This window comes from Triturus cristatus, chromosome 10 (genome assembly GCF_964204655.1).
Source record: "Triturus cristatus chromosome 10, aTriCri1.1, whole genome shotgun sequence".
Taxonomy (NCBI): domain Eukaryota; kingdom Metazoa; phylum Chordata; class Amphibia; order Caudata; family Salamandridae; genus Triturus; species Triturus cristatus.
In genome coordinates, this window is record NC_140593.1 from 157,066,696 (window position 1) to 157,087,706 (window position 21,011).

Here is a 21,011-nt window from a genome sequence, read left to right on the forward strand (position 1 = left end):
AGTCAGCAGGTGGGCGATTTTCCTGATTTTCCTCAATTGGAAAGCACAGGAGGAGACTACTGTCCCACCTGTCCCCTGAGCGAGAGGTCGGTATTTAGAGTGACTCCCAGGCTTTTCACTGAAGAAGTGGGAGTGGGGGGGGTTGAAGATCAGTTGGCCAGAAGTGTGGGCCCCAAGTGATTTCGCTCTTCCCCGGCAAGACTAATTCTGTCTTGCTGGGGTTGAGCTTAAGATGGTTAAGGTTCATCCATCGCCAAATATGAAGCATAGTTGCTTGGAATTCAAGGGCAGAGTCCGGGGAATCCAATGTAAAGACGAGTTGAAGATCGTCCACATAATTGAAGGTGGTTATCTTCCTGTTTTTTAAGGAGTTAATCAAAGGCTTTAAGTAAAGATTAAATAGGTGGGCGGAAAGGGACGAACCCTGAGGGACACCGCATGAGGTGGCGATCTTAGGAGCTGTAAAAGGTCCAAGTCGGACCGCTTGTGTTCTGCCGTCGAGGAAGGACCTAATCCAGCTGAATGCAAAACCCTGTATGCCGGCCTGTTCGACACGGGCCAACAGAATGTTATGGTCGACTATGTCGAACGCGGCCGACAGATCCAGGAGTACCAGGGCCTGATGGACGCCCTTATCTGTGTTTGCTCTCAAGGTGTCCAGTACTGCGAGGATAACCGACTCAGTTGAGTGAGCGGGTCGAAAACCAGCTTGATTAGGCTCTAGGTGTTCAGACTGTTCGACAAAATTAGAAAGGGACCTAGCGACATGGGCCTCTAGAATCTTGGCCAAAAAGGGAAGGAGAGAGATGGGGCGATAGTTGGGTTTGGGTATGCGAAGCTAGTTCAAGGTAGTATATTAACATAGGAATTTCATAACTTTTTTATGGTGAAGACTTTATATATATATATATTACTAAACTTTAACATCCTTTCAGCGTTAGTTTTTAGGGATTGTCATTGTTTTTATTTTAATGTATTTGTGAGTTGGCATGTGATGTTAGCTGTACACATATAGTGAGAATGCTGGCTTAGGATGGTGTGTGTGTTGGTGCTTGATTGTGGGTTGTGTCCTGCGTATCGTGTTGTTGATGTATGTGAGAGGAGTGTGGACTTAAGCTGGTGGATGTCTTGGCATATAATGGCAGATTTGATGTTAGTTGAGTTGATTTATTATGGTGGGTGTGTTGGTGTAAAATAACGGTTGTCTTGGTGTATGTGTTGGCATATGATGGTGACAGTTGGTCTGTCATAGTGGGTGTGTTGGAGTATGATTGTGGGTATTTTTATAACATTGGGTGTCTTGGTATACGACAATGGGTGTGCAGGCTTATGATATGACAGTGGGTGTTTTGTGAGTATGATGACTGGTGTGAGGACACATGACATGAGTTGTCTGGCTTTAGTGTGATGCATATGTTGATATATAATGATGGATGTTTTTCTGTATGATATTAGTTGTGTGGACATTTGAAGGTGGGTGTATTGAATATATGATTGTGAGCGTGATAGCTCTGGATGTTGCTTGTGTCTATGTGTGTTGACATATGATGTGGGTGTGTACTATGATGGATGTTTTGGTATAGTATGATGGTGGTTTTGCGCCTGCACGGGAATCAGCGTTTACAACGCAGGCTTAATCATGCGTGCTGTTTCCCCGCAAGCTGAAAAACGCTTGCCTTAACCACGCATATGCCTTAACCACGTGTATGCGTGGTTAAGTCAGTCTATGTTCTAGTTGTCCTTTGGAGCGGCAAGTGAGGCCGCTCCTTCCAATCAGAGCGCTGCTCTCACAGCATGAAAGCAGCGCCAGAATTGGTTAAGGCTCTTCTCAAGGGCTTGCGATACAGAAGGAAGACGTACAGCGAGGAAGGAGTCCGACGTGTTGTAGGTGTTTTTTATTTTCACCCATTTACCCACCCACCACTCCCCATAGATGCCAGCTGCCACTGATGACTACTGTGCAGACTGATTGTTCGTTCAAGTAGTGGGTGCCACTTCCATTGAGATGTTACAGTGGTTATCCGATAATGGTGCGAAGCCACACAATTAAAGTGCTAGGGCTTTGAGAGGGCTGCAGGGTGTGCGTGAAAAGCCAACTGTGGGTCTTGGTTCAGGTCATAAAGTGCCGTTGGGTGTAGTCTGGATGCAAGTGCATTTTGAAAACGCTTGAGTGTGTCAGGATGCTTTGGATCCCAGTTTGAGCAGTTTCGAGGAGGCGACAGTGAACTTTTCCAGACAGACTATAACCTGGGCACTCAAGCCTGGTAAGCAGAAAAGGAGCGCATGACCACAGGTCCTGATTCAATAAGTGTTGAAGATGTTGCATAGGAGCTTTCTACACTGGGTTTGTAAAACTGGCCAAACTCACAGTATGTGCAAGAGGTTTTCTTCTTGTCCCAGGCACAGCCTGCTTAACGTTGAGGTAGGTTCTGGGGCCCATGTTGGCAATGAGTCACTTGCTGGTGATAGGCCAAAACTCAGAGCCCAAATCCTGGATTTATGAAAGCCTACAATTGTTTTGAACAGATAGCCCTGTGGGTTCGGCGATTTGTATGTGTTTACATTTCCACAAGGGCTTATGTTTTTTAAAAAGATTCCTTGTCTTTGGTCCATGACAGTAATTTTATTTGTATATTCGTAGCGAGATTGAAACCGTTGTGGGGTGGGTTGGCTTCCCGAAGGTGGTGTGTGTGTAGCGCATCTAGGTCCTCGCTTCTGGCTTAACGATTCGTTTTGCTGCCTTCTTGTGTCTCTTGCCAGATAAGAAATCTTGATGTGTCCGGCCTGGCCTCTCTTATTGATGGCATGCACTTTAGAAGAGGCCTTGCTGTGCTAGCCCGTGGTCTTGTAGTTCGAGCTCTAGGTGGATCTGTGCAGGTGAGGTCTACTGCAGAAGGTGACATATGAGGCAGAAAACCTTGCATTGGGAGTTGTTTAGAAACAGGTTTAGCTTTCCCGGGAAGGCTTCGACCTGTAGGCTAACATTAGGATCAGCTTAGCTTTGACTGCCGCAGGACTAGTTTCCAGGTGGGTGCGGGAATTGTACTGAATGTTTTGTGAAAAGCGGTGATGTGTGAAGTCGAGAAAGGTTTAAGTGTGTTTAGGTGAAGTCTGGGGGAGTGGCGGCCTTGGAGCCATACCCCAATATATATGTAGCTGGAACTGTTTCCCACCAAGTTGCTTCCCAGATGCCATTTTCCCCTCTTGTTGGATCTGCCTCCAAAAATTAGTTGTGTTTTTTTTAGATTCACTGTCATGCGGTTTTGTGTGCAGTAAAAGGCCAGCGCATTCAGCAAACTTTGCAGGCCAAGTGGAGTTCAATTCATCAATACTATGTCGTCTGCATATTGTAGCGACGTCAGCAATTGTTGTCCCAGTTTTGGGGGATGAGAATGTGCCTCAGAGATAAACAGATTGAACAGAAATGGGGCGAGGACACACCCTTGCTTTAGACCTCGCCCAGTTCTCATATTGCCGGGGATAGGCCCTTGTTCGTACCTTTGTCCAGGTTTCAGAGTACAGAAACTGCACAGCTGGTAAGGGATTTTCCGGGTGTTCCACAATGCTAGTTTGTGTCACAATAGATTCCTGTCTACATGGTCAAAAGTTTTTGAAAAGTCAATAAAACTTGTGTAAAGCAGCTGTTTTTTTCAATGAGGATGAGAGAGCCACAAGATTATCGGTCGAACATGACTTGGGGCGAAAGCCCGTTTGATTTCGTGGAATCACGCCTGCTTCTTCCGCCCATCATTCCAGCTCTTGTAGCAGTATGCCCGCAAAGGTCTTTGAATCAATGTGGTCTAATATTGGGATCATTCTGTAACTGGGTTCGAGTAGTGGCTTTTTTTGTAAATGGAGGCAACATTACACGGCTGGAGGAGCTGTTTACTCCACAGTCCTAGGTCATGCTTGTAGATCAATGCTGGTAAGCCATTTTTGCCCAGGCCCCGTTTCCTCTGATTTTCTTTGTCTTGGCTTCAATTACAGTTTGTGAAAAGCCAAGGCTTGGAAAATCACTGTTGTCGTCTGTGTACAATGTTTTTCTCCGGGGTGGTACAGAGAGCCAATATGGGTAACTAGATTTGTAGAGAGACGTGGTTGCCTGCAGAGAGAGGCGTACCATCTTCTAGCTGGTTGATCAGGGTCCAAGGAAGTTTGTTCTTCTTTGATATGCAGGCCTATGTAACTTGAGGTCAGTCTTGCACCAATTGCGCGCTTTGTTTGCCAAATAGCTTTTTTGTACTCTCTTCTTACCTCTGTGGGTGTGGACGAGTGAGATCCAAGTGTGTGTGCCTGTTGCTTTGCCTTCACTGCTTTTAGAGTTTGCTTCTGATGTTTAAGTGTATTATTGAAACAGTTGTTTTTGGCCGAGCACTGGTGGATCAGCCGCTGCCATTTGTATGCTCCCAGGTAGCTCTTGAGCTCTATTTGCATCTTTTCCCAGTAAGCTCATGGAATCCGAGCATCCCATCACCTCTGCGGGTCAGTTTATTTCCAGCGTTCATATTTTTTCTGAGCGACTCCATGTCGTTCCTGGATCCTGAAGACCTATGTTATTCCTCTGGGCATCCTGTTCATTGTTGTTTTTGATCTCTCCCTTCAAGGGCGGGTGGTCGCTTTTGTTGCGTTCTTCCACTTTGAATGTTGTGACCGGTTGAAACACATAGAAGGAAACTAATACTTAGTGTAACACTGGTTCCGTTGTCTTTGTTTTTTGTGTTGCCGCTATTGGGCTGTCTGTAGCATCCTTGTATACCCCAGCTAGCATCCAGGGCGTGCTCTTCCTTACTGCTTATTGAAGGGTTTGCCAGGTTTAAGTTAAAGTGGCCAGCCAATTTTCATTCAGCACTCGGGTGGCAACTGTGTAGTTGCATCAAGTGATGCAATTGTCTTTTGCTTTCAGGCCTCCATTGGGTTCAGGTAGACATTCACTATTAGGACTATTTTCTCTCATGCATCAGATTTCTAGTCACTGATCTGTGCTGCTTGCTCGAAAGCGGAATCTGTTTCCAGCTCGGTTGTGTTTAGGGCTCGGCTGAGAGACCTTTAGATACTCAGTCTGCCTTTTGGTCTACCTTTGACTCTACCTTTGACTCTACAGCAGGTTGGTGGAACTCTGAGTAGCCCATCAGTGGTGTTTCTCCAGGACTCCAGGTCTCCTGCAGACATATTATATCAAATAATCGGAGGATGGCTTCTAGTTCAGCATTAAATGCAATTTTACCTGCTCCCGCAATGTTCCAAGATTATTAGGTGAACTTGCCAGAGGAGCCTGCGGTGGATCTGCTTGGTGTTGGGTGGGTGCTATCGATGTTTATGAAGAGCTGCTGTGAACCATTCAGTGTAAAAGTTGCAAGGTGTATTCTGGCCAATGCATCTAACTCATACACTGATGATTTGGTGGTTTTGAAGTTGTGCCAGGATTGCTGTGATTCGTCTGAGGCGTCTTTCACACTTATTAGCACTAATTGCCTTTTTTTCTGGCATCTATGGTCGTTTCTGAAGGTGTCCTGTTGGTTGGGGGTTCACCAAATAGGGATATTCTTCTGGTGCCATATGTCACAAGGGAATAACTCATTCTTCCAGCAGGGCGCTGTAGCTGAGTATGAGACCCGGAATGATTGCATCATAAAAGCGTATTTCAGTGGATTCCCTTTTCTCGCCTAGTCCTGGCTCCCAGACGCTACGTAATCCAAGTCTTTACTGCTCATTTTGTCCAGGCCTGGAAGGGCGGAGCGAATTTTGAGTATGTTTGACCTGTTCAGTGTGTCCCAGGGGCCACAAGGGTTGTAAGTGGGGCAGAAAACTAGAGTGATTGTTGTTAGGGGTGGGGATGTATGCTCAGATTTATAGTTAGTCTGCCTGTAGTTGGAAATGGAAGTTAGAGGGTTAGTGGCGTAAGGCCGGTTTGATTTTTGCTGTTGTGTTAAGTGCCACTCAAGGCCTTTTGTGAGACCAGGGCACTCCTGGGATGTTTGTTTTGAGAGTGGTAGTGTTTGTGTAGTTCTACGTTGTATAGTTAGGAGTGGGTGCAGTTGAAAACGTTTGTATTCTGCATTGTGTGTTGTGTGTGTAGTTGGGGCTGACTACACAGTCAGGGGTGTGTGTCCGGTAGGGATTGTGTCGTCAATAGTGAGTGAGAACTTGGGGTTTGTGCATTCAGGAATATGTATTGTGTGTGCCGTTGGGAGTGTGTCTTTAAGAGGGAATGTATTTTCAGGAATGTGTGTAAAGCCAGGAGGGTGTGTGGAGTCCGGGGTGTGTGTATTCAGGTGTATGTGTGTGGTAATCAAGAGTATGTTTGTGAGTGAACGTGTGTGTAGTAAGGGGTCTGTAATCAGGAGTGTGCCTTTGATGTCTCTAGTCTTCCATTAAGTTCACATTTGCTCCAAAGGTTCACGTGATACACAAACATTTCCAGTCACGCAAAGATGACACATGGTCAGACTTCTGCCGCCTGCACTGAGTGTTCATTCACTTTCGCCTGTATATAGACATTTTTGACGTGTACTGGACACTCACATTTTGCCTTATATTTCTGAAACAAATTTTCACCATACCAACAAAAGACGCTGAATGAGCCAAAGGCCGCTGTTGAATGAATAGTTGGTGATCATCGATTCAGCGGTTCGAGTTCCACGCGCACAGACATTTCCTGATGTGAAATCCTATTATAGGGGTGAATGACAAACGAGTTTGAGACCTCTTTATAAATTTTGAACCCTTTGACAGACCTGCATAAATAAGGAAAGCACTTATATATCCTCAAATATTTACCTTCAGGTTTGGTGCCCAATGGTCAGAAGTTAAGGATACAAAAATGAATTTCTGATGGCTTGATTTGTCATTCCTACCTGCAGAGGTGTGCCTGTGCCTCCTGTAATTCCAATGATACCCTGAAGAAATGTTCATGGTTCTTGAGTGTTCCATTCGTAGTCGCATGTCATCATCCGAACACCGGTTCAGCAGTAGTTCCGTACTGTGAGCCTGATTCAGAGTTTCGTTGAGGGGCTTTGCTATCACAAAGGTGACGGATATCCCATCCGCCGTATTACAAGCAGCAGCGGCTGCTGCCAAAACAAAATGGTGGTGCAGCCCGGCAAATGATTTTTTTTAAACGCACATACCTGCTTCTCCTGCCGCTGCTCCGTTTGATGGATGCCTCAGTGCTCCTTTCTTCCAGAAGTCCCTGAGCCAGCACAGGCTTCCAGACTCCCCACCCAATCCAGATCCTGCTCTCATGCAGCGAGCGCAATGACTAGATTGGTCTGAGCGGCCTGGTTAGGTGCTCATAAAGGGACTGGGAGCCTGTGCCATTTCTCCACCCAACTGTACAATAAAACTGGGTGGAGAAATTCTAAGTGCGCATGTATTTTTGGCCGGACTACAGTGGCCGGCCAAACAGACATGCGCACTTACAAGTGCCCTGTACTCTTCCTCCCAGTCCCTGGCTAGTGTTGACAGGATTGCCTGGGGCCCTCCCCGAGACTTGCCAGCATTGGCTGCCAGTGAAAAATAAAATTGTTTTATTATCGTTTTATTTTTCATTCTCAGTTGGGCGACGCTCCTCTGCCATTGAGGAGGAGCCGCCGCTGATTATAAGTCTCCTAGAATTTAAAGCACTTGTAAGAAGGAAAACCGAATATCCTTCATGTTTGTGACAGTGTAACCCGTCCGCCAAACACTAAATCAGACCCTATGTCAGTAGGCACATAAACCATGTTTGAGGATTATGACATTAAACACACACACACCTACACGACAACAACACAACACAAACATCACACCACAACAATATAATGCTACTCACAACACTAAATGTTTTTTTATCAGTACACAATAATGAAAAACACACACAATGGTGTATACTTCCTGTAGCTGGAGTTGGTTGCAGAGCTGTGCAGATGCAAGTAGCATTGAGAGGTCGTTGTGCACATAACACTTTACTACATAACAACAGTCAGCAGAACACGTTAGACAAAACGCTGAGCACACACCTAACCTAGTCCAGATACTTAGTATATTTATCACGAGCTCACAACCACACAAACCATATTTGAAGCAAGAAACAGACCACAAAAAATACGTGTGATACTTCCGCATGAAGGTACCTGGATGTGGCTGCGCTGCAAGGCCATGCTAATGCAATACAGTGATATACAAAACTGTTGTAAAGTAACATAAGAATATGAAACACCAGTTTGTGAGTCTGGGATTACAGACACTGCCATTAGATAATGTTCGTAACTGATTTTCTTCTTCAGGGCATAGTTTTCATGGCATAAATACAGTAAACCAAGTATACAATAATACAACACAGTAACATACAACAGCAACACAGCACCAAATCTCCCCCATCAACCACCAAACCTCGCCACCTATAGACTTCCATGGAGTGTCTATTTACTATCCTTATACTGACTTCTCTAAATACACATAGGCACTGTGGTATGAAAAACATTACATATTGTGATTTCAGTTATAAAATGTGGACTGTACCTTTTTGCTATATATTGCACAGATTCATACACACACCACACAAACACTTCCTTGAAGTGTGCAGGTGTACACTGTGTATGGCAGCTTTACTCTACGTTTTATCCATATATTTTTATGTTCCATTTTGTTTCAGAATTCCAGCTTCTATAAGGCTCCCACATGCCCCCCTCATCCTTCCATTCCCGGCTATCTCAATCTTCCTGGGGGCAGACTGAAGCCAGCCCCCGCCCCCCACCCCCGGCCCCCCTTCATCACTTACCACCCCCGCCCCTCGCAGGCTTGTGCCCAGGTGCATCTGAAGGACCGTTCTCGCTCCCATCCACCCCCTTCCTTCCTCTTTCAACTCTGGTTGCCTTGGTGACACTTCTCTCCCGCACCCTCGCTTTTGCTCCCAAGTGGCATTTAGACACAGCCTGACTATGCGGGTGGAAGGGAGGATGGGAGGGCGTGCCTAAAATGGTTACGCCTGAAGAGGGAGAGGTTATGGCACCTCGAGGGAAGGGGAAGAAGGAATAAGGTATTGATGGTGCAGTGTAGCTTTACTTGAGGCAGGCATCTTCCAATGTCTCCTCATTGGTACACAGGTGGGTCCTTGTGGTACTCTCTGTGGTAGACGCACGGTTAGTTGTCTTGATTCCGCGCTCTTGCTGTAAACCAGCACCGCCCCATGAATATGGACAGTAAGGCGTGGCTATTGCTTAGGGGTTTTTGCTATGCACATTTTCTAACCCACTAATCACCCAGGACGTTTTCCTTCAGCTTCTACTGGTGAAAGATCTCTCATAATAAAACAGAAGGTGGATCGTGCTCTGGTGGGTGGATAAACTGGGTGGCTTCCGCGATGCTCGATTCAATAAAGAATGTCCACCATCGGCTCCATCTCTCTTCAGGTTCCCTTATGTCCTCATGTTCATGGCGAACAGTAATATAGTTAACCACGTTCTTCAGTTTTTTGGGGTTTACACTGGAAAACAAAAACTATCAATATCCCAGGTTTGCATGGAATTGACAGTGTCATTGTTCATGCTGAGTTAAATTCTGGTGAAATCAGGTCCTTTTAAATTATAACAACTGCAAAATACAGCGACTACTCAAAAACAAACCACAAACCTAGAGGACATGTCACATAGCAGCCACCAGTGAAGCTGTGTAGGAAGATCTACGAGCCCGGATGCTTCATTTCCTTGACCGCATGCAATGCAAGGGGTACTGTGTATACACCGGGGTTGCTCCGTTTTGTTCAAGAGTAATCTCAAACCTGTTCTGATGAGCATTCTCTTGACCCAATGCCCAGTGCCCTTTCAACCTAAATACAGATGTTTTCCAACCTAGAAACAGAATTAGTGGTTATGGGACAAACTTTCCCTCAGACACGGCCACTTAAGTCCACATCTGAACTGTTTGGTTGAAATCAGCAGTAGCGGCCACCAGTTAATTATTAACTCAATATACATTACAAATTACATTACCTGCCGCCCAAGCCATTCTCTAGCTTTGGGGGCCTGAAATAATCCGAATTGCCACACTTGTAGGAGTATGATGGTTTGTAGTTCTGTTGTTACTATCATTGGCAGCGCTGGAAGGGGCAACCTCTGGTAGCCGCAGTGGCCTCCTGGCGAGAGCCCTGGCACTTAATTTCTTAACAAATCAAGCACTGGCTGAACTGCACCCAAAAGAGGCGGAGCAGGAGAGCAAGCAGAACATTACGCTGTCTTCTGATTGGGGCGCACGAGAATGATTGTCACCTGCAGTGTCCTGTGGTGAGCCCCTGTTGTCCCTGGTCCTGCCAGTGTTCGGGGGAACCTGCATGTGCCCTTAGCTGCATCCTCGAGACTTTGTGACCACCTTGGTCTCAAATCCATGACCTGGCCATTGGCAGAAAGGTAGCTCGTCAAGGCTTTGCTGATCTGTAACCACTTGTGAATTCCCTGCTCAGTTATCAAAAGATCAGTGTTTCAATTCTCAACTTGTAAACGGTGTTTGTTCCCTGGAACTCTTGTTCCTCGAGATGTGGGCATCCTGCAGCATAAAAAAAACTCGAGCCACAACCAATAGTTTCAAAGTAACCGCCCTTTCTCCCTTTCCTCCAGGCTTGATAAACGTCCAACCGTGATGGTTGTATGCCAAGACGTAGCGCTTTCTCATGCATTCGCCAAACCAGGGGGGCCCTGGCGAGCGGATCGCAAGTACTCTTTAGTCCTCCAGCCTTGTGGATTCCCTTTGAATATGCCGTACCTGCGTTTGCACACTGGGCGATGACCGCCTTGTTTCATGTTTTGTGCCTCGACCAGCATTGCCAAATTTGGGCAGGCTTTTCATGCCAGTTTTGGGACGTGAGCTTTGTTTTGGGCCTGAGCGGTTTCTGTGTCTCAGCACACCAACCATACAACATTTGAAAACCTTTAGAAGTGAACTGCAGCCTCCCCACCCACCCTCATCCCGGCTCAGTGAGACACACTGAATCAGTTTCCCTTTGAAGTGCAGTGACCAGAGCTGATGACCCACTGAACTGCATCTGAAGGAGCTAAGCTTGCATGAGCGCACTTCACGATCTGGTCCACGGTTGGTGTTTGGAAGCCAGAGCATCGCTGAAAAGGCATTGGCGTGGATCTAACATTAAACAAAAATATAGTGCCTATTGCTTAAGCACTATACTGACATCTGGAGACTGGGATCTCTCTCGAAGAAGGGGCGCGAGTCTGGTGTTTTTTATGTTGATTATAATTTCATGTCTAGCACTTAGTTTTGTGTGATCAAAAGTACTTTCTGTTTAGACAGTAAAGTACTTGCTGGGCATTCAGTTACCAGGGGTCATTGTGGTATTTTATTGTGTTCTTCTTTGTAGCTCACACCACCTCCTTGTGTAAGCCTTGGACTGCTCTTCCTTCCTTTCCCAAGAAAGTGCTATTCTTGGTGATCCAGTTGGTGTCAATAGTGTGTCGGCCCAGAACACCAGCGGTAAATGAATCCAGGTGTCACAGGTGGAGCCAGTAACCTCTGTTTGCCCTGGGACTGCCTGAACTAAGTCTAGCAAAGGTACAATTGCTTGAAACTAATTCACGCTTGCTTAGACAACAACTAGGTCATCTCCAAGCGTTTAAGTGCAAAATTGCCCAATTCATGGGTCCAGAGCCAGACAAGAGAGGCAATTAGAATAGAAACGTCACGTGGTTGGTTGCTTCTCTTATGTATAGTGGCTAACCCCTGTCTCACATTGTTGCCCATCCGAGGGGAACCTGAATGCATCTTTTTTGAGGCCACAATTGCATGGGAGCCACATAGGGTGAGATTTATTTTGCAAAAATTGTGGCATAGATATTTGGAACCATTGAAAGATAATACATATATAATATAACGGGCTCCATAGTGAACCAGTGCAAAATCTGACCCTCAGTAACATGATTACTCTTTATGTGATTGAATGCAGTGTGGACACCAGTATTTTTTACATTTTTAGGCATGCTAAATCAAGGGCTGTGACGTATACACCAGAAATTGACTCTGGAACCGGTAGTGACCCAATTCTATGCAAAGGGACCCCCTTGGATTATATTTTCAATGAAATGCAACATGTCAGGTTACAGTTTGGCAGGACTAGGACGAAAGGAAAATTAATGGCCCTTATGGCCCTACGCAGATAAGGCTTAACCTAGGCCACGTTGACAATGGTTATTTTTGTATTAATAATTGTGACAGATTGACACAATCTCTGGAAAAGATGGCAGTAAACTATTATACTTCTCGCTGGAAATTTTAACAGCAAAGAAAATACTTCATTCAGTCTGTCATCATTTTTACTTTTCGTGTAATATTGGAGAAAAAGAGGATTGGCGTTCTAGTCAATGGCCGAGTCATCGTTGAAAAGGAAATGAAGAATATTTGCAGAGAGAATCTAGGCTTTTCTCAACATATTGGTACTAGCTTCTGGCTCTTTGCAGTTTCTCTTGACCCCAGGTCATTCACTTCCTAAAGAATAACATTTGGTCCTGCTGTTGAGTCAGGGAGGTTGAGTTTTGGGTACCATCCACTTTCCCTTGTGGACACAGATAAATGAAATAGAGTTTTATAAAATGATATTTTTGAAAAGAGAGTTTACTCAAGGGCCTGTAGTGGGAGAAAGAATAATCCAAACTAACCCTAGGTTTAAATTTTTTGGGTTCAAGATATCCTGTGATCAAAGCTTTTAGGATGGATCAAATGTATTTAGTGAGAGAATATTGAGCTCCAAGCCTTTTAATTTCTGGTTTACAGAAGTTGAGCTGCAACCACCTGTAGTGATACTTAGAAGTTAGAAAACCTGGTAGATCTCCCGGAACCCTGCGGTGTTCACTGGCGAGAACTGCGAGCCCCGGAGGGATCCGCTTGATCTGCGTCTGCTACCCGTGGACACGCGCAGGGTGCTGCGTACGGCTAGCAAATCTATACCGGTCTGTGTGTTCATTTCTGTCTATGGATGCAATGTTTAGCTTTATAGGAATATTTACCTTTCTAACAACTTGCCTGTGCTAATTCTCTAATAAACATTACAATAATTCTCCTACATATATTTTGGACTAACACAGTGGACATTAAAGATTGGACACACAATACTGCATGTGTGACTGCTTTGGTGAAGCTAGCATCTGGGTATTTGGACAGCATCAACAAATGCTCTGATGGGTGTCTGGCAGGGCTTTGGCATGTCTCCATACATTTTCTGTCCATGATGTAGCCCAAGGGATGGACTGGTGTAACCCCCATATCCATTTTCTTAGCTCCCTAAGTCTCGCTGTCTATAACCATGCGTCTTGTGGGACAAGAGTTTTCCAAGTTCTGTGCATGCATCACTAGTTCATCCATTAGTCTGCGTCTGAAAGCCATGGTAAGGTGTGACACTAAATGAGAGCTATCTTACCAAGCTGCTGATACATCTTCGCCCACCCCATCAATTTGTATCAAACTTGATAAAAGTAGCATTCAGGATTCATGCCACGAGCGTGCACTATTTGGTGCAGATAGGCCTAACTGTTCAAAAGTAATATGGGGGTTTCAAACGTCTCACTTTTGACTTTAACATAGCTTTGCCCTTCGCAGACTTTGGTCGAACTGAAGTCCGAAATGTCTGGATGAAAGTCTACCAAATTGCAATGGGACAGTAACCTTTCTTGCATTGGGTAAATGTTCTTAGTTTGGTGAATTCTTATCCAGCCAATTTAAAACTATCATTACAAATGTTGCCGTCTATTGTGCATATGCCAGTGCTGTATATTTTGTAAAATGCTCTTGCGCTCTGAAAAAGAAATGAAGGAATGTAGACACTGGGATTCTTGGCCATTGGACACCTAACGTCCTGAAACCAAACATTCATGAACATATGAGGAAAAACAAAAAAGCGAGGAGCACACTGGGGAAATCTATGCTGCAGCATGGTGCATAAGTGGGCAGATTTTTGACCTTCTCACTTATGCGTATCACGCCTTACCCTGCCTCACAGTCCAGGCAGTGATCGAAAATAAATAAAATGGCTTTCACCCACACATCCACGCCTGGTCGGGGACAGCAGTGGGAGGGACATTATACATGCACCTGTCAATCCGCTGTGTAAAAAACAATAACCACCGCCAGCCTTGCGGAGGCTTAAGGCTCCTAGTGCACCTACCATTGGCTATGGCTGGAAAATAGTGAAAAACCCTTTCTCCCGCCTATTTTGTAACTTACTGAGATGTTTTAATGTGGAGCAAATTTAGAAGAAGGTGAGGCAGTGAGGTTTTCTCCAACCCTCTACCCCCAAATGGAACAATGGTGGAAGGTCATTGGAAGTCCAAAGTGGATTATCCATGACGGCAGTGCCTTACTTAAGTAGGATAAAACCATTTCATTGGATCATTGCCTATCATTTATCTTAATTATAACACCCCACAACATGGATATCCATACCACTAAATTATAACCTTCTAATCTATCCATCCTTGGTCAAGACAAGTCTCATCATTTTGCTGCCACCAAATTATTATTTCTATCAGTCTTCGATCAACCGTGATTTGTCCTATATTCCCAATCATGATCTGGGCAACTTTTCATGAATATGTTTTGATATTAATATCGTCAATTATTTCTGCCCCAACCTCTCAAACGCCGGTGTCTTTGTAAATGAATGCATCTTACCCTGTAGTTACCACTCTAGTTTAGAGACTGTCATAAGAGCAGGGTTGGCCTAGGTTAAGTCCAGAATGTAAGCAAAAGTGCATTTGGATATTTAAAAAAAAGAAATCAAATGTCTGTTTCTTAGCATTTAAGAGATATTCTCTTAAAAAAGAGAGTGACATTACATTACATTTCTTTGAGTTATTCTGTTCTAACTCGGTGTACATTATTGAATCTTTTGGAACAAGACAAGCCTCTTTGACACCTGTGTGAAGCATAGTGTTTTTTTTCTTTTTTAAATAAGATAACAGAGTCACTCAGTGAGTCACAGATTAAAAAATGATTTCTTGTTGATCATGGCCATAATCCGCAGCACTATGCTAATTACAGTCTTCCTGTTAAAGATGCTATATCACAGGGATGAGGCTTCTATTTGACATTATGAGGTGGTCTTCAGTTGAATCGTCAAGGTGACCTCTTCCATCATGTGCTCCTTATGGCTGCTGATGCTGTGATGCACAGGCTCCAACCCAAATCAGAAAAATGACAAATGTCAATAGTTGAATCATGATTCTGTTGTAAGTTAAACCTTTTATGTCATTACCTTTCTGGAAAAACCACTAAAGGGTTCTGCTTCACATAAACCTCTGACACACAATTGATGGACGGAATGCAGAACAAATCAAAACATTCACCCCCATTCAAGAGATCTGGGTTAAATCCATCATTCTTTTGCTCACCATGCCACCCCAGTTTAGACCTGGCCATATGCAAATCAGTCTTGACCCTGTGCCTCATGGGAACAGTCCAGCCCGAACTGCCAAGCCAGGTCCTCCCTGGACCGGAAACAAGCATCCTAGGACCGGTTTCGGGGTTTCATCCCTCTTCAGCCAGGATAGCTTGCTCACTGTGCCACTGGATTCAAGCTAGCCTGGCTGAAGAAGGGTGACATACTCTGAAACCGGTCCCAGGATGCTTGTTTCCGGTCCAGGGAGGACCTGGCCTGGCAGTTCGGTCTGGACTGTTCCCATGGGGCACAGGGTCAAGACTGATTTGCATATGGCTGGGTCCAAACTGGGGTGGCGTAGTGGGCAAAAGAACGATGGATTTAACCCAGATCTTTTTACTGGGGGAGAATGTTTGCATTGTCAGCATTCCGTCCATCATTTGTTTGTTGTAACACTTTTCACATAAACTTCTGTCATGCATTAACAGCTGATTACGTGGTTCACTTACATTTTCTATTCTAAGCATGAGGGTCAATTAATTTCTTTCTTTCCAACCAAATATTTAGGGACATCTTTTATTTGGTTGATGTGCAACCACTTATATACGTATATGTATACACCGCATAAGAGATTTTATAAAATATTGGGGACAGCATTTTTCAACTGGGGAGAAACCTCTGCAAATTATTTTCTGTTCCATGTGAAAGCTAGAGAAATATATTTCATCTTCTGTCTTTCTCTGTGGTTTCAAAGTCATTGTATGTTTTGAAATCTTCAGTAGACCGCGCCACATTTATATGACCATTACTAAAGGCATACTGTAAACATTTCCGTAAATGCTAGAATGTCACGTGTATAAGTTAATTTTATCAGGGCTAGTGCATGGGTCCTGTGTAGCAAAGTTTGAGTAAGTACTATCTTTGTCCTTGTTAGCTCAGAGGGGAAACATCTGAGTTGTTGTTGCAGGTCTACTCTCTAGGCACTGCGTACTGGGTAGTTTTGGTCTGCGTTGGCACCAGTTTCTTGCACAAATATTTAAAACTTGTATAATTGATTGTTCAGTTCTTTATAGCTTCACATCTCAACAGAGATCAGCAAAACATCAGGAAATTGATGTACATTATATGCATAAACATTGGATTATTATAATTTGAAAACACTTTTGAAAAAAACTAAGATTGCAATAACATACTTGTGCATTTGGAAGGCATTAGATAACATTAAAAACATCATAAAACTATTTAACATTTTACTTAAAAGATAACAGACAAAAAACATGCTACGCAGTGATCTTCAAACAAGCGCCACTTGGCTAAAATCTTCGACACTTCCTGCACCAAAGCGGATAAATACAATCATCTTGAAGTAGATCGGCCAACAGGGGTGATACAACTCTAAAAGGAAGACCTCTGAATTCAGCAAGACAATTTTTCTTTTATCTTGTGCTTGAGCAATAAGTCTAAGTAGGGATGCGTTCTGTGGACTAAGAACAGCCCGTGTATCATTTAAACATATTAAAATGTGGATTTTATATCTACTTTAAATGAGGATGAATTATACAGTTTTATTCCGCCCTTCCTGCTGTGGGCTAGTCAGCAGGCTACGTTGCGTGCCCTCTTTCTGTACATCTAATACCCGCTATGTATTGGGCATGCATTCCTGTGTCAGGACCAACATTGGATCATCAAAATGTTTTAACGTGACTGCTTAACAATTCACGGTTGGTATACAGCCTACCTACTTGATGAAAGCACAGGTAAGGGTGAACATATGCTTTTTACCTCTGGCGAGTCTACTCTCTGGACGCCCTCTTTTGTAACTGTTGAGAGGCAGGTCGGGACTTAGATTAGAGAAGGCGCCATCTGAAGTGTATTTCAATATTTAGTTTACTTAGTTGGTTGGTGACCTGAGGCTAATACAGAGTTCCTTGAGAATTTCTTGAGAGATGCTGTTGAATTTGCCATTTCTTAGCACCAAGCACACTGGACTATTACAGACCTATTGGCGGGGGCCACTTGGTACGTTGGAAGCTCCACAAGCAATGCATTGGCATAAAGTAACGTGGAATATATCAGGAAGTCTACTACTGGTGGTGAACCAAGTTAACGCAAAGCTGTCCCTCAAAGCTGAATGCTGCATCCGAGATAACCTTCAGATTCCCTCCTTACTGAGGGTAAGATATGCAAAGGACAACACGTGTTGAGGGTAGGAATGTTTTCTTTGTAGAGCTGAACAAAAAATACTTGTAATTATAAGTGCTATTTATATAGTGCTTACATGAGGCTGTGACACTTTACGGTGAGTAACACGCTACTCTGGAACCCAAGGTTAGAGGTAAGGAGCTAGTAGATTAGATAAAAAAGGGCATTGCTTCCTTGTGGATTAGTTGTGTTAAGTGTATGAATTTAGTGCTCATTTAGATCTCATGCATTTAATGTACTGTTTTGATAGTGATGAATTCATTGAAGCGGATTAGTAAAAGGCAGATGTGAGTTGTTCCTGAGAATGGTGGACATGTGTTCCTGTTAGGTGGATACATTGGATAAAGGAGGGAAGAGTTTGGAAAGGGTGTTTGTGAGTTTATAGCAGTCGGAGAGGTTTTGAGTGAGTCATAGAGTGGAGGTAAGGGCATAAGTTGAAGTGGAATATTTTTTTTTTGTTTCCCTACATTGCCCATAAGTAAACATTATATATATATATATATATATATATATATATATAATTGCACAGACGTTCTCCCCACAGTTCCAATAGGAAAGAAGGCGAGCCACACCGATCTTGCTGCAAAATTATAGGTTTATTCACACGAGGGGGCAGAAGACGCGTTTCGGCTGTCAAGCAGCCTTGGTCACATGACCTCTTCAGTAAACCAGGAAGTATATAATACAAATACGTGTTAAGCACGTCGCGGCGTGCACAAAGTGACAGTGAAGACAGACTTAGAAAATCGTGGCATTAAACAAAACTTTACTTTTTTGTCGCGAGTTATCAAACTGTAGTAGTCACAACCCAAGGTATCAGCAGTTCAAATGATTCATAGCTGGAACAACCATACAATAATTCAAACAAAACCCGTAAGGTATTGAGTCATTGCTTGTTAACAATCATTTGTAGCAAATTTCTTGATAAATTTAATCGTTTGTCAGTGCATGATGAATAAAGTTTTGCAAGCGGGGAGTATTCCTACGCGGTAGACCTACGTATCACACAAAATACTGACGTGTAAAGGGTCTAGTATCCCAATAAATTTGTCATAGATGGTGCTATGTATCCATATGTACAAACTAAAGGTGCAAGGTGAAGGCAGAGTACCCTTATATTTGCATCTGTGCATATTAATCCAGTGAGGGATGTGCGCATAACAGGAACTTTACCAATACGTCATATCCGTGACTGTTTGTAGCGAACTGGTCTATCCGTGAGCCCCCAAGCTGCAAAAACAGAAAAGAATAATATTACATTAGTGCTTTACATGTATTATGACATTATAACGATCATAAAGCATCAATACTCAGGATAAAGCATATATGGCTCGGGTTTACGCATGGTCTATCAAACGTGACATACCAGACATGAGAAAAAAAGAAAACATAACACGATTGTCCATTATGTGCAAAGTGAAGATAAAATCAATATCATAGAAGATAAAAACAACTGGTTTCAAAAAGGGCCAAGCCTGGCTAAAAAAATGCCTGTCTGTAATATGAAGCGAGATTCTAGGCTCCTGAGGGACTGTATTCTGTTGCCACCTCTAGGATATTTGGGAACACTGTCAAGCGCAAAAAACTTTGCTTTAGTCCAGTCACTGGAATGGTATTCCCTGAAATGTCTGGCAGTGCTGTAACTTAGAACTTGGTTAGTGATTGCCCGCCAGTGTTCCAGGATGCGTTTCTTGACTGGAGGGACAGGTGATGGCATAAACAGTATAGTCAGTGTTACAGTGGATCAATTTTGGAATCCTCCACAGTTTCCCTGTCTTCTGCAGGGTGACCTCTTTGACATCATCAGAATGACTACATGCTTTGCATTTTCTGCATCGCTTAAAGCCCTTACCCTGTTCCAGCCAGGTCCCTTTCTTAGGTTTGAAATGGCTATTAACCAGTAGATCTTTCAGGGATGGATTCTTCCTGTACGAGAAGGATGGATTAGGTCCAATCCTGGCTGACAATAGGGTATCCTGTGTAAGGATATCACACCTTTTCCTCAGAATATTTTTCAATAGATCTGCCTGGGTGGAAAAGGTAGTGATAAATCTAAGTGGTGTCATGTCAGTAGGAGTGGTTTTCTGTGCTCTCGTTGTTTTGAAAAGGGCCTCAGTTCTGTTGATGTTATCTGCTTTTCGTACCCCCTTGTCAAGCATTTTATCAGTATATCCTCTCTCTAAATCTGGTCAGCATATCCTTTTTCGTATTTAGGTAAGCCTCCTCTGTGCTGCAATTGCGTTTTGCTCTGGGTAGTTCTCCGTAAGGGAGACTCCACCTAAAACTAGGCATGTGGCAGCTAGTGGCGTGCAAAATGCTGTTCCCAGATGTTTCTTTCCTAAAGAGGGTTGTGGCTAGGGTGTTGTTGATGATGTTCAGTTTAATATCTAGAAAATTTACAGTCTGTTGGCTGTGTGCCATAGTAAACCTCAAGTTCATACAATTGTCATTCAGAGCATTGTAAAACAAAAACAGATCACTTTCCATACCTTCCCAAATGAAGAAAAAAATATTGTCGATGTACCTGAGCCAGAGATTAATGTTTTTAGTCCATCTGTCCAGGTCCTCGCTCCAGAGCACTTGCTTCTCCCACCAGCCCACAGTGAGATTCGCGTAGCTGAGAGCGAAGCAAGTGCCCATCGAAGTACCCTTCGTTTGTTTGTACCAACTGCCATTGAACATAAAAACATTCTCAGTGAGGCACATTTCAATCATTTGGAGGATCATCTGTGTGTGGCCAAGCAGGTGTACACTTCTGGTTTTAAGAAAGTCCTGACAGGCTCTTATGCCGTCAGGATGACGAATGCTGGTGTACAAACTCTCTACGTCAAGGCACACCATCCAACAATTTGGACCCCAATGCAAGTTCTCAAGTTTTTGTAGGAAGTCCTTGGTGTCCTTGACGTAGGAGCTTAGATCTCTGACGAAGGGGAACAGGAAATAATCAATATAGATGGAAGTATTTTCAAATAGACTATTTTTAGAGGAGACAATGGGACGCCCTGGGGGTCCTTGTGTACCTTGGGCAAGAGATAGAAAGTGGGTGTAGTTGGTGTGGTGTTCGTGAGGAACTTTTTCTCATCCCAACTGATGAGCTCCTCCTGAGCCCATTTGTCAATCATGACATGATATCTATCCTGTAGTTTATCAAGGTAACTCTTGTCTATCCTCTCATAACAAGTACTATTCGAAAGTTGTCTGCTGGCTTCTTTGACATAAAATTCCCTGTCCATGATTATCACATTTCCCCCCTTGTCGGACGGCTTGATCACAATGTTGTCATCCTTCTGTAAGGAAATTATAGCATCCCACTGTTCTTTGGTGATGTTTCTCCTGCGTGTGTATGTCAGTGTTAGTTTATTTAAATCACAAATCACAGCATCTTGAAAGACATCGATATTGTCTCTCGGTATTTGTGGGATGTATTTGGAACTGGCTCTAAAACTCGTTCTTGTAGATT

The 21,011-nt window shown here is 43.7% G+C and overlaps 1 protein-coding gene across 4 annotated transcripts in view; it reads left to right on the forward strand.

The window, feature by feature from the left end:
• Positions 1 to 21,011, forward strand: part of KLF8 (KLF transcription factor 8) — a 763,154-nt gene that overhangs the window by 308,718 nt on the left and 433,425 nt on the right. The window lies entirely within an intron of this gene.